Raw genomic sequence first — 13,836 nt, 5'->3', positions numbered from 1 at the left:
TTTAATTTGTTTGTTATTTATAATATTTTTAAAAGTAGTTAAATGAATATATATATTTTTTATTTAAATTATTTAAAAGTAGTTAAATGAAAATAATTTGTTATTGATTTCATTAATTTATTACTTATAATAATTTTAAATTTAGTTGAGTAAAAATATTTTTTCATTTAAATTACTTAATTGTTTAATTATTATTTGTTTTTGATTAATTTATATTTTATTTATAATATTCTTAAATTAGTTAAAAACTAAATTTTTTATTGAAATTGCTTAATTATTTGTTTATAATTTGTTATTTAGTTAATTTATTATTTTAATCATAGAGTAAATTTATTCTGGGGGAGGAGTTGAGGGCTGACACGATCAAGAGGCTTGGATGGCATGGAAGAACAGGAGGGCCGACCTGTGGAGGGAGAAGAAAGGTGACGGGACGAGGCCCCTCCAGGAGATACTGGCAGATGTACCTGGTGGAGTCCCGGAGCAAGACTGGTCCAGTTACGTCTATTTTAGGATGACGGCTGACCAGATGGTATGATAATATTGTATTAATTATAATTTCTTTATTTTTTATCCGACTTGACTCATTTAATTTAATTTTTTTACATTTTGCTTCAGGCTCTTTCTAGGAGAAATGCTGGGAGCGTCAGGCATCAGACGATACGTCATAGGGCTGGATCCAGGAGCTTTGCGATCACTTATGACGAGATTGTGAGTACTTGAAATAAATTTATTAAATATGTATATGTATTTAATTTGTAACTAATTATTTCTTTGATTTCATTTACAGAGGGAAAAGATACGGCAGGAGCGGGGATACACAGCCACTTATGGCGAGATGTGGCCGATGGTGTATAGACCTCGAGACGGGCGTGCGTCGGATGAGGTTGAGGAGATAGCGGTAAGTAATAAATTAAATATTAATATAATATCACAGTGTAGATATCATTATATTATAATTAACTTCTTTATATTAATTTTGGTAGGCACGGATGACTCAGGTCGATTCCGAGTTGCGTGAGTCTCAGGGGTCTGCCTTGGATCCCACCGCCTCACCTTTAGCGGGTCGTGGCCGGCCGCAGCACCCTGGTCGAGTTAGCGGGCTTGGACTTGGACCTACACCGACTAGGTTGCCCCGCTCAAGTGGCGCTGGCCCTTCATATACTGCCGGGAGCTCTCATGCGAGTGCGAAGCGGCCGGGTTCCTCATCCTCAGAGGAATTGCGAGAGGAGCTCAGACAAGAGTTCGAGGCCAGGATGGAGGCCAGGATCGTGGAGCGTGATCGTCAGCTGCAGGAGCGTGATCGTAAGCTCCAGACGCAGCTTGACCAGCTCTTGGCAGCTGCTACGGCTTGCGTCATGTGGTGGTCAGTATAGCTCCAAACATCTCGATTCCTGAGATCCCCGACCTACACCTGCCACCAGTCCCGCCCCTACCCCCCCATCCGCCAGTCCAGTCCCAGCAGGTTGAGCGGCCTGCCCACCCCCAGCCGGAGGATCCAGCAGAGGATGATCACGATGATGCTGCTTCTGCCCCTCACCCATGATTTATCTTGCTTTCATTGTATGGGATTTTATTAGAATTTTGATTTTATGGTTTTATATACTATTTAGATATTTATTTAAATTTTATATTTATTTGTTTACTTTATTTATTTATTTCTATAATTTTATTTATGTCAAGTATTAATTAATATTGAAATATTTATTTATTTATTACAACATCAACATTACAATTTATTAAACACGTTAAACATGTTAATTAATCAAAATAATTCTATAATCATTTATTAATTTAATAAATATTTATTTTTGTAATGTTATTAATTTATTGCGCAGTATTTATATTTAATATTTAAAAATAATATCATTTGTAGCGGTTCTAAAACCGTTAGAAAATTCAACCGAATTTCATTACAACGCGAAACTTTCTAGCGGTTACAAAACCGCTAGAAAGTTATGTGATTTTCTAGCGGTTTATGAAAAACCGCTAGAAAATTACCTAATTTTCTAGCGGTTACAAAACCGCTAGAAATTTCAAAACCGTTGGAGACAAAATTCCCGTTAAAACCGCTAGAAATTTCTATCGGTTTGTAACCGATATTTTGAATTTCTAGCGGTTAATAACCGCTGGAAAATGAAACTTTCCGTTAAAACCGCTACAAATTTGTAGCGGTTTTGTAACCGCTACAAAAAAATGACCGTTCCACTACATTGACAGCCTCCTTTATAAGCTGAAGCACTCCAACTGAATTCCATTTTAACTTCTCTTTGAGCTTCCTGTGTCATATTTTCACGAAATTTGAGCATTATTAGTGATGGATAGGTCGTGGATCAACTTGCACCGGTCGACTCCGCAATACTTGGCTGGTCTAAACTATTTCTTGGATTTTGCTTTCGCCAATGCTGCCGTAAATGGTAAGATTCAGTGTCCCTGTCCTAAATGTAATTTCAAAAAGTGGCATCCCAAAGATATTGTTAGGGAACATTTAATCTTTAAGCCTTTTCCGCGAGAGTACGTATTTTGGCAACTACATGGGGAACGGCTAGATATGGGTGCTGAGTCAGTTCCAGTAGTTTCACGGATGGGAGTTCGAGTGGATGAAGCCGATGCCGTGAATGATGCTGTGCGTGATGCTTTTGGTGTTCACGAAAGCCTAAATCCCAACGAAGATGAAGTAGAGGGACCTCAACCGGAGTTTCTAAGAAACGAAACTGCTCGGGAATTTTTTGACCTCATGACCGAAGCTGACAAGCCTCTTTATTCTGGGTGCACAAAGTATTCGAAGTTGTCATTCTTGGTGAGGCTATATCACATCAAATGCTTGTGCGGTATGACTGACAAGGCGATGTCCATGTTGCTGGAATTACTAGGAGATGCTTTCCCCCAAGCTGAATTCCCTCCATCTTTTTACGAAGCAAAAAAGATTATTAACAAGCTTGGCTTGAACTATAAGAAGATAGATGCATGCCCAAACGACTGTATGCTATACTGGGGAGATGATGCCAACAAAGAGATTTGTACGAGATGCAAGACGTCACGCTATAAGTCGGTACGGAAGGGCAAGAAGCAAAAGAAGAAACCGGCCAAAATTCTCAGGTACAAATTATTACAGTGTTACTTGTTCCATCTCTAAATATTCGATATTTGAAATTCTTAAAACAATTGATTATGTCATCAATTTTTTTAAATTGAGTCGATATTTAGTATTTAAATATTCGGTATTTTAAATTTTTAATATATTATTTTCTTAGATACTTTCCTTTGAAACCACGGTTGCAAAGAATGTATATGTCATCAAAAATGGCTCAGCATATGAGGTGGCACGCGACTGAGGAAAATCTAGATGGTAGGTTAAGGCACCCACGAGACTCGGAGGCGTGGAAAGCATTTGATGCGAAATTTCCAGACTTTGCCAATGATCCTAGAAATGTACGTCTTGCATTGGCAACCGATGGTTTCAATCCCTTCGGAAACATGAGCACAAGTTACAGTATCTGGCCGGTGGTGTTAATTCCATACAATCTACCACCTTGGATGTGCATGAAGCAGAGCTCCTTTTTGCTTTCCATGATCATTCCTGGCAAGAAAGCACCAGGAAATGATATTGACGTATACCTGCAACCGTTGATACACGAATTGATCGACCTATGGACGAATGGTGTTGAGGCATATGACTCACATGACAAGCAACTATTCAATCTCCGTGCAGCCTTGATGTGGACAATAAGTGATTTTCCCGGTTTGGGAACTTTGTCTGGCTGGAATGTGCATACTGGGTTGGCCTGTCCTGAGTGCAATTTTGATTCTGTGCCATGTCGCCTTCCACACAGTCGCAAGTGGTGCTTCATAGGACATCGACGGTTCCTTGATTCCAAGCACAGACTTAGATTGCAACGGATTCGCTTTGATGGGAAACAGGAGAAGAGAGATCCTCCTGTTACTTTGTCTGGTATGGATATTTTGCGGCAGTTAGAAGATGTTCATGTCGAGTTTGGTAAGAGTGTGGATCCCGAACGATTGGGACGACGATCTCGTGGGACATCTGATACGCAACCTATGCAATGGCGGAAGAGAAGCATATTTTTCACTCTTCCTTATTGGGAATCTAATTTGCTACGACACAGTTTGGATGTTATGCACATTGAAAAAAATGTGTGCGATAATGTGCTATATACGTTGCTCAATGAAGCTGGAAAGTCCAAAGACCATCTCGCAGCTAGAAAAGATTTACGGGCCTGGGGAATTCGTGAAGAGGCTTGGCCTGATGAAAACGACAAGTTTCAGCCAGCTAAATTCACCTTGACAAAGCATAACAAGGATATCTTCCTCTCGACGTTGAAGAACATAAAAGTACCAGATGGATATTCTAGCAACATCTCAAGGTGTATCGATCTACAGGCTCGAAAGGTTACTGGGTTGAAAAGTCATGACTCTCATGTTCTTATGCAACAGTTACTTCCATTGGCCTTGAAAAACACACTTCCTTCTGATGTATCGGTGGTTTTGGTAGAATTATGTTCATTTTTCAAGAAGTTGTGTGCGAAGGTCTTGGTAGCGGAAGAGCTTGATCAGCTGCAAAATAAAATTATTCTTACACTTTGTCACTTGGAGATGATATTTCCTCCATCATTCTTTACTGTTATGGTTCACTTGACTGTCCACCTTGTTCGAGAAGCAAAGGTTGCTGGCCCAGTTCACTATCGATGGATGTACCCTATAGAGAGGTACTAGATTATCTTTTATTCCCGCCTCTTTAAATTTCACATTGTTCTTTCATTTACTCGTAATTATTAATGCAATTTTAACTTACAGGTACTTGGGAAAATTAAAATCATATGTTAGGAATAAGGCATGGCCTGAGGGGTCAATAGCAGAAGGTTATTCCGGAGATGAGGTCCTAACTTTCTGTTCGAGGTACTTTGATGACATGGAGACATCTTTTAACCGCCCGCGTCGCGTAGATGATTCTCCTCCTGGTCCTTCCACGTCAACTTTATTTCCTCTGTTGGGAAACCAGTTGGAGGATATGAATTCTTCAGACTCACTCCTACAGAGAAACTCCAGGCACACAGACACGTTTTGATAAATTGCAGCCAAGTTGAACCCTTCATGCAGTAAGTATATATATCATATAAGCTCACTAGCTTTTACACTTTATATTTGTTTCTTACTGACTCTTCTAACAAATTACACTTTACTATAGTGAGTTTAGGAGTTATCTCAGGCGTCAGCTACGGGGCCGTGCGCGTTCTGCTGACATTGATAAAAGAGTCCACAAAGAGTTTCCCAGTTGGTTTACACGTCGAATACGTAATGACAACAGCCCATACACAGATGAATTCAAAGCTCTTTCTCTCGGTCCGTTAGACCATGCACGAAGGTTTACCGCGTACAATGTCAACGGCTTCAAGTTCTGTACGGTTGGACGTGATCAGGGATTGCTCACACAAAACTCTGGAGTTTGCGGGACATTCGGAACGAGATGTTATGCTAGCAGTAGTGATGGCGATATGCGCTTTGGAGGCGTCACTTACTATGGAAAGCTAATTGACATTATTGAGTTGAGTTACCAGCTTTTCACCGTGACACTGTTCAAGTGCTCCTGGGCAAATACGACAACTTCACGGGGACTCGCTACTGACCATTTGGGCATCACCTCAGTTAATTTCTCTAGACTTATTCATACGGGGGCATCTGAAGATGATGAGCCATATATCCTTGCTTCTGAGGCACACCAAATTTACTATGTCGAGGACGAGAAACATAAAGACTGGAATATGGTCGTTCACCTCAAGCCACGGGATCTTTATGATATGGGTGATGGTGACATTATTTACGACAGTGAACCCTTCCAACCCTCGAATTTTGAAGACTTCTTTCCTCAAGGAGATGATAATTTGCCAATTATCAGGTACACGTCTTTTCTTAAATTATTTAAATAATTAACTACTAATTACTAATTTTTTCCAAATACATTATAAATTTAACAAATTTTTTTAAAATGTGTCCTTTCAGGCCGGATGATGATGGAGAATAGCAGCATCCAAAATAAATTATTAAAAAAATTTTCCGTCCATAAATACATATGTATAAATTAAAATTCGTACAGTTTTTTTAAAAATAAAAAAATTTAATTTGTAGCGGTTACATAACCGCTACAAATTTATTTTACAAAATTATAATTTGTAGCGGTTATTAACCGCTACAAATACATATCAATAAATTAAAATTCGTTCAGATTTTTCAAAAATAAAAAAAATTAAATTTGTAGCGGTTAGTAACCGCTACAAAATACTAGCGGTTATATATACGCTAGAAAATGAATAACAGCTACAAAATGCAATAAAACGCTACAAAAACACCGCTACAAATGTGTCGCTGATATCTATAAATACCATATCTTCTCTACATTCATTTACTCCATCTCTTTTCTTTCCTCTCCTATTCTTCTTCATAATTCTCTTTTTTTTCTTACTATCTCATATGGTGGTTTCTTTCTCTTTACTGTATGGTAAGTGAATTTTATTTTATAATTCATTGTATCTTTTATTTGTTTTTATTTAAAATTTACTAACATATTTATTTCTCTTTTCTTTCAGATTTTTCTTCTCCACACTTGTCATGCCCTCCTCAACTGATTCAAATACTCCTCAACCTAACACTATAGGTTCAATATTACAAAATATATCATCTTCAATTCAACTATCTTATTAAATATTCAATTAAATTATCTTATTAAATTAAATTCACTTCTTTTGACACATTCATAATTTAATTACATATTTTTATTACAAAATTTAAATATATAAAATGTAACATATAACTAATTATACAAATTAACAAAAATTCTTCAACATAATTTATTTAATGGTTTTTAAAATTATAATATGAAAAAACCATAAATTTTTTTTCTGGCACGGTAAACATTTCTAGCGGTTCCAAACCGCTAGAAATATTTCGTCAAATTTAAATTTTGCGCCAAAATTTCTAGCGGTTCAAACCGCTAGAAAATTTTTTTGCCGCCATTCCAAAAATTTAATTGGCGGGAAAATTTAATTTCCCAAACATTTCTAGCGGTTCTCTAACCGCTAGAAATTTCCGCGCGCTACTGAAATTATTTAATTTCCGGCAAAATAGATTTGGTTTAGCATGTTTCTAGCGGTTATAAAACCGCTATAAATTTTATTCCGGGAACATTTTCTAGCGGTTTTATAACCGCTAGAAATGTTTTTCCTTTAGATTTTTTCTAGTGGTTAAAAACCGCTAGAAAGTTTCTAGCGTTTTGACCATGATGTGTAGCGGTTGCCATAACCGCTAGAAATTTTTTCTTGCGCCTGTTTTTCTAGCGGTTTTGTTAACCGCTACAAATATTATTTGTTGCGATTAAAACTGCTAGAAATGTATCACTCTAACCGCTACAATTGACATATTTTTTTGTAGTGATATACTTTTCTCCTTCTAAATATGGTGTTAATTATTATATTAGGGAGAATTAGAGAGAATGACCAATAGGGAGTGATATTTACGGGAGAAGATCATAAAAATTAGAATTATTTAAAAATACTAAATATTCCAATATAAATTTTTTTGAGGAAAATATAAATTTAAAAATACCATATTATCCCTATCCAAAGCTCCTACTTTATTCTATATTCCTCCTATATTCTATTTTTAAAACTAATTCGAATTAACAAACTTTACTAAATTGAATTTGATTTCTCTCAAAGTTCACAATCTGCCTAAAAATAAATTTAAAAAACATGCAAACATTGTTCATTCGTGTAAAAATTAAAGTTTTATTGTCTTATAATTTTTTTAAAAAAAACCATCACAGATTTTAATTGAAAATAAAATTTATATATTTTTATTAAAATTTAGATTATTATATAATTTGTTATATACATGATTTTAAAATAAAGTAAGTTTGTATAATTTATTTTTTGCTTTATAAGAAATTATATCAGATTTTAAAAATACATGTTAAGAAATTTAAAGAATTCAGATAATTTATTATAATTCTATAAGACCCCTGCTCCAAATCATTTAACAAAAGCCACCTAATTATATAACAAAAAATCATTTCCTTGATTTTTTAAAATTTTTTTTATATAATAAATTATCTAATAATCTAAATTTTAATAAAATATAATTTTATTTTCAATTAAAGTATGTGATGATTTTTAAAAAAAATTAATTTTTTAAAATATATAATGAATAATGTTTGTGTATTTTTTAATTAATTTTTACGGAGGAGTTCACTTTATCTTCCACGGCACATGGCAAATTGTCTCCGTGCGCCACAAGCCGAGACAAGTTTTCTACCACGAAACCAACTGCTTCTATTGGAAGATTTGTTTAATTTTTATTTAGTTCTAAATATAAAATCTCAATCTATTTTATTTTTTTATATTTTTTTTAGATAGTCATTCTAATAATGATAGTTGTAATTAATAAACTTAATTACTAAAGATATTTTAATAAAGACAATATTTATTATAAATAACCAATTTAGTTTATTTTCTTAAACTATTTAAATTAGTCTATTAGTTTTTTATATTTAGAACTAGAGATAATATGTTATTAGCCATGGAGTCCGCACGATCAACACTAGAATGGTGAAACAAGTGATGGAAAGTTTGAAGCGCATGACATTAATTGCCAAGACTCCAAGGATTTAAATACTGGCCAGTATACACATTAATATTCCACTCCCACGATCTAAAGACTAAGGTCAATATTTTATGTTGTTCGGTTTGTTCTTGTTCTGTTCTTGTTCCCCTGTTCAGTTTGACCTTTTGAAGAAAAAGAAAATCAAAAAAGGGTTTGGCTTGTGGGGTCAGGGGTCTGGAAGGGACAAAAAGAAGCGTGTGGGTCCTCCAAACACTAACATGAAGTTTTGGAGGCGGCTTTGGAAGAAGACTTCGAGTCTGAGAGAAGACTTCCTGTTGCTGAGACCGGGTTCATGACTTTTGAAAAAAAAAAACTCACGTTTAAAATATTAGCATTTATATTATCATGTCAAGTTTTCTGATCATAAATAACCATATATTTTTTATTTACATAAATTTATAATTATAATTTAATGCTAATATTTTAAAAATAGGGCACATATAATGTAATAATAACAAAATATAATTTTTACTTACGAATCTATGATATCAACAAATGTATTTACTGTTTGGAAATATTTTTAAATAATATATATTTATTCAAGTAATTAATATTTATTTAATATGAATGTTTATTTCAAAATGTAGACTTTAATGTTAATGCTAAAGTATATATTTGGTCTTCTAACTTTGTACAAGATTTTAATTTGGTCTATTAACTTTAAAAAAATATTTAGTCTTTTAATCCAAAAATCGTTAGACTCAAATGATGACTTTTTATAACAGTAATATTTTTTAAAAAATTAAAACTTAATATGTTAGTATTTAAGAGATATTTTATCAACATTTAAAATCATAATATCATCATTTTTTTTGTTAACAATTTTACGTTTAAAGGACTAAATGTATGTTTTTTAAAGTTAAGAGATTAAATTAAAAACTCTCAATAAAATTAAAAATTAAATGTATATTTTAGCCGCATTTTAATCACTTGATAGATAAGAGCCTAGGCATGGTGCTTAAACAAACAAATTCTAATGTGTTTCTAATATTCATAATTAATTTCTTCTCCACTTTTTCCTTCGGTTTCTTTATTTAGAGGCCATGGAATACTTAATGTGGCTTTATGAAAGGGGAAATCACAAATAAAGACCCTCGAATTAGCAAAATCACTCTATGGTCACCTGAATATGCTAAATTACTATGAGGGACCCAGTTTCAAATTGTAATTATGAAATCATGGCCAAATTACCAAAATACCTCTCTTTAATTTTTTTTTTTTAAAAAGAAAGCCACTGCCTCACCGGAATCCGGCCACCGGCGCCGGAGCTCCAGCGGCCGCTTCCGGCCACTGTCGGCGGCCGGATGTCGGGGTCCGGCCGCCGGAGCTCCGGCGCCGGCGGCCGCTTCCGGCGGTCTTCCTTTGTTTTTTTTTTGAAACTGTTTTTTTTTTAAATTGGGGGGAAGTGAGGTTGGGGGGATTTGATCCCCCAACCTAATGCTTCCCAAAATAAGAAATGACCATTGAGCCAAACAAATTTTTGTTAACATTATGATGCAAAAAAAAATATAAGTTAACTCATTTACTCTTGTTCCAGGTGATAACAACAATACATTTGGAAATAACAAGTTCTGATTGTAAAATAACACGTCTGGAATAAAAATTAACAATATGTTTTTTTATAACAATAAATTTTGTTGCAGGTAATAACACAATACATTTAAAAATAACAAGTTCTGCTTATTAAAATAACAAGTTGGCATTAAAAATTTAATAACACGTTTTAACAACACGTTTTTTTATAACAATTAATTATTTTATACTTTAAAAAATAAATTATTTATAAACTATAAAAAATATTTTTAATATATTTATTCTCTAAAAAAAATGCTTTTTAATCTGTATATCTATACAACTCATTATAAATCAAACTACTTCTTATAAATATAAAGTATTTATAATAAGGCATTTTTGATTTATTAATCATAGTAAAATTTTATATTATTTCATTCTTTAAATATTAAAAATAGTTTTTTATATTTAAGAATAAAATAGTATTTTTAATATAAATTAGAGATAAATTTCATTATAAATTTAAGCAGTCAAAAAGTATTTTTAATCTACAATAAATTGTACTCTTTATAATTTATAAGAAGTAGTTTGATTTATAATAAGTTGTATAGATATATAGATTAAAATTTTTTAAAAAAAAATTAAAAAAGTGTGTTGCCATTTTCCCTAAATTTTATTTATAAATTTGAACAATAAAAAAGTATTTTTAATCTATAAAAAATTATACTTCAAGTTCTGATTATAAATGGAGATAAAAATTATTTTTTTAGCAAAATTAAATAGATTACAAGTACTTTTTATAAGTTATAAATAATTTATTTTCCAAAAGTATATAAAATAATTAATTGTTATAAAAAAAAGGTGCTGTTGAATTTTAATTCCAGACTTGTTATTTTATAATCAGAACTTGTTATTTCCAAATGTATTGTTGTTATCACTTGAAACAAAGTGTGTTGTTATAAAAAAACATGTTGTTAAATTTTAATCCCAGACTTATTATCTTATAATCAGAACTTGTTATTTTTAAATGTATTGTTGTTATCACTTGAAATAAAGTGTGTTGTTATAAAAAAAAAACGTGTTGTTAAATTCTAATCCCAAACTTGTTATTTTATAATCAGAACTTGTTATTTTTAAATGTGTTGTTGTTATTGCCTGCAACAAAATTTATTGTTATAAAAAAAACATATTGTTAAATTTTTATTCCAGACGTGTTATTTTACAATCAGAACTTGTTATTTCCAAATGTATTGTTGTTATCACCTGGAACAAGAGTAAATGAGTTAACTTATTTTTTCTTTTGCATCATAATGTTAACAAAAATTTGTTGGCTCAATGGTCATTCCTTATTTTGGGAAGCATTAAGTTGGGGGATCAAATCCCCCCAACCTCACTTTCCCCCAATTTAAAAAAAAAACAGTTTCAAAAAAAAAAAAACAAAGGAAGACCGCCGGAAGCGGCCGCCGGAGCTCCGGCGCCGGTGGCCAGATTCCGGTGAGGCAGTGGCTTTTTTTTTAAAAAAAAAAAATTAAAGAGTGGTATTTTGGTAATTTGGCCATGATTTCATAATTATAATTTGAGACCGAGTCCCTCATAGTAATTTAGCATATTCAGGTGACCATAGAGTGATTTTGCTAATTCGAGGGTCTTTATTTGTGATTTCCCCTTTATGAAAAAGCATCACCTTTGGACAATGTTATGATTACGGTTCTCTGTTTATATATTGCATTTTTTTTTGGTCATTTATTTAAATCTTTCATTATATAGTTTCTTTGTGAATTTATTCACGTCCAACGTTCATTAAGGTTCTACCATGTTATTTATTATTGTTGTTCTCTTCAATTAAAAAAATTACTCTTCTAATTCTATTTATAATATATAAATTTTTTTGTCCTATATTTACAAGTTACACCGTTAATTTTTTTTGCATAAATGGATAATTTTATCTTTTATTTATTACTTTTTATTCGTATTTATAAGTTTTAAATTGAGAGAGATGTGTGTCCTTTTTTTTATAAGTTTCAATTTACATTTGTCTTAATATTTAATTTTTTTAAATTTTGTCTTTAACGATTTGTTATTCTCGTGTTGTTATTTTGTTCTGGATGTATAACCTATTATGTTATAAATTTCACGTCATTAAAATCACTGATAGCACGTAATAGAGCTCTGGCACTTCATAATTAGATCGAATGAGGTGGGGATCGTAGGAAATGTTTTATATAGCTTTGACAACCTTGTATAAATATTATGATTCTTCTAGTTATTATCGTTTATTCTTTTATTTTGCTAATAATTAAAGACTAATGCTGATCCATCCTTTTTATGCTTGCCTCTTTTTTTACGTAGCTGACTGGAATGCCATCTAACGTGTTAACATCAAAATGGGCTACAAAAGTCTACCCTACTGGAGCAGAAGACTTACCACTGGCCTTGTTTTTTTAAGTGTTCAAAAAATCTTGGGTGATTAGCATTGATTTCTTGCAGTTCCAATCACCATACCACGTTGGGTTTCATGAAAGTTGACAAGTTACTGATATAGTATGTAAAGCAGATAACCTTCCAAGTGGGAGATGGTTGTTCTTTTTCAAGATGTAATTTTGGTCTCTGTAAAAAGCTGGAATCCCCTTTGCCCCCTTTTTGTTTGTCTTCCTTTCAGTTTGAGGCTTTCTGTAATCTTTTACTTTCTTTTGTACAACATCCTCACCTGTGAGTCATTCTGTATATTTACTTAGTCACGGTTCTGCAATTCCACTAATGCTCAATAGCTGCTTGAATTATGCTAGCTCTGTATCATGAGTTGAATGTTTCTTACTTTAAATGATGAATCAATTGATCAGTTTACTTGTACTGAAAATAAGATCTGGCAGTAGGCAAGTGACAATTTACTCGATATGCTGGCAAAGCGAACCTCAAAATCCGATCAGTTTGTGTAGACAAACAGTAGAATTTTTATTGTTTGATATTGAGCTTTTGTTTTACAGAAAGCTTATCATAATTATTTTGTTTCCTCACATGGTTTTGTGACATGGGATGTTTCTTTGTTGGTTACCCTGATAATGTGGAAACGAGGCATGAAAATTCGTTCAGGCCAGAAATTCAAAGAACGACGCCAAACCAATCAAATAGAGGATGTTAAGGTACAAGTCAATTGCTTGATACTCTTCTGATTCTATTTATAGTGTAAAGAGAGAAGACATTTTTTTCTCTATTTATAGGGCACTGAGAGAAATTTTTTATATGAATGTATAATTTTACTCTTTATTTATTATTGTGTTGGTTTTGTTTACATAATATATAATATATATTAAATAAGAAAAAAGTTGGAAAGTTGTTAAATTTTAAATGAGAGTTAATGAATTTTAAAGTTTTTCTTGATTTATGTAAAATATGTTGGAAGTGAATTATAAATAGGAGCAGAGGAGTATTTAAATGAAAAACCTGTCATCACATACCAAAGCATGCAGGGGACACAAAACAAAGTTATTCCTTGGCTACAAGGGACAAACTAGGAACTAAGCCTCCATCAGTAAACAATTAGAAATTTGTTTTGAATGCCTTGAATTGAATATTCACTCACTTCATATGGCAACCACATGCTATTCTCTGAAACATCTATGAAATAATGCCTCAGAATAGGTATTAGGGACAATA

Source organism: Neltuma alba, unplaced genomic scaffold, assembly GCF_004799145.2.
Source record: "Neltuma alba isolate B1F8T4 unplaced genomic scaffold, ASM479914v2 tig00007628_pilon, whole genome shotgun sequence".
NCBI classification, from domain to species: Eukaryota; Viridiplantae; Streptophyta; class Magnoliopsida; order Fabales; family Fabaceae; genus Neltuma; species Neltuma alba.
The sequence above is the reverse complement of the archived record's forward strand: the minus strand, read 5'-3'. Positions refer to the sequence as shown.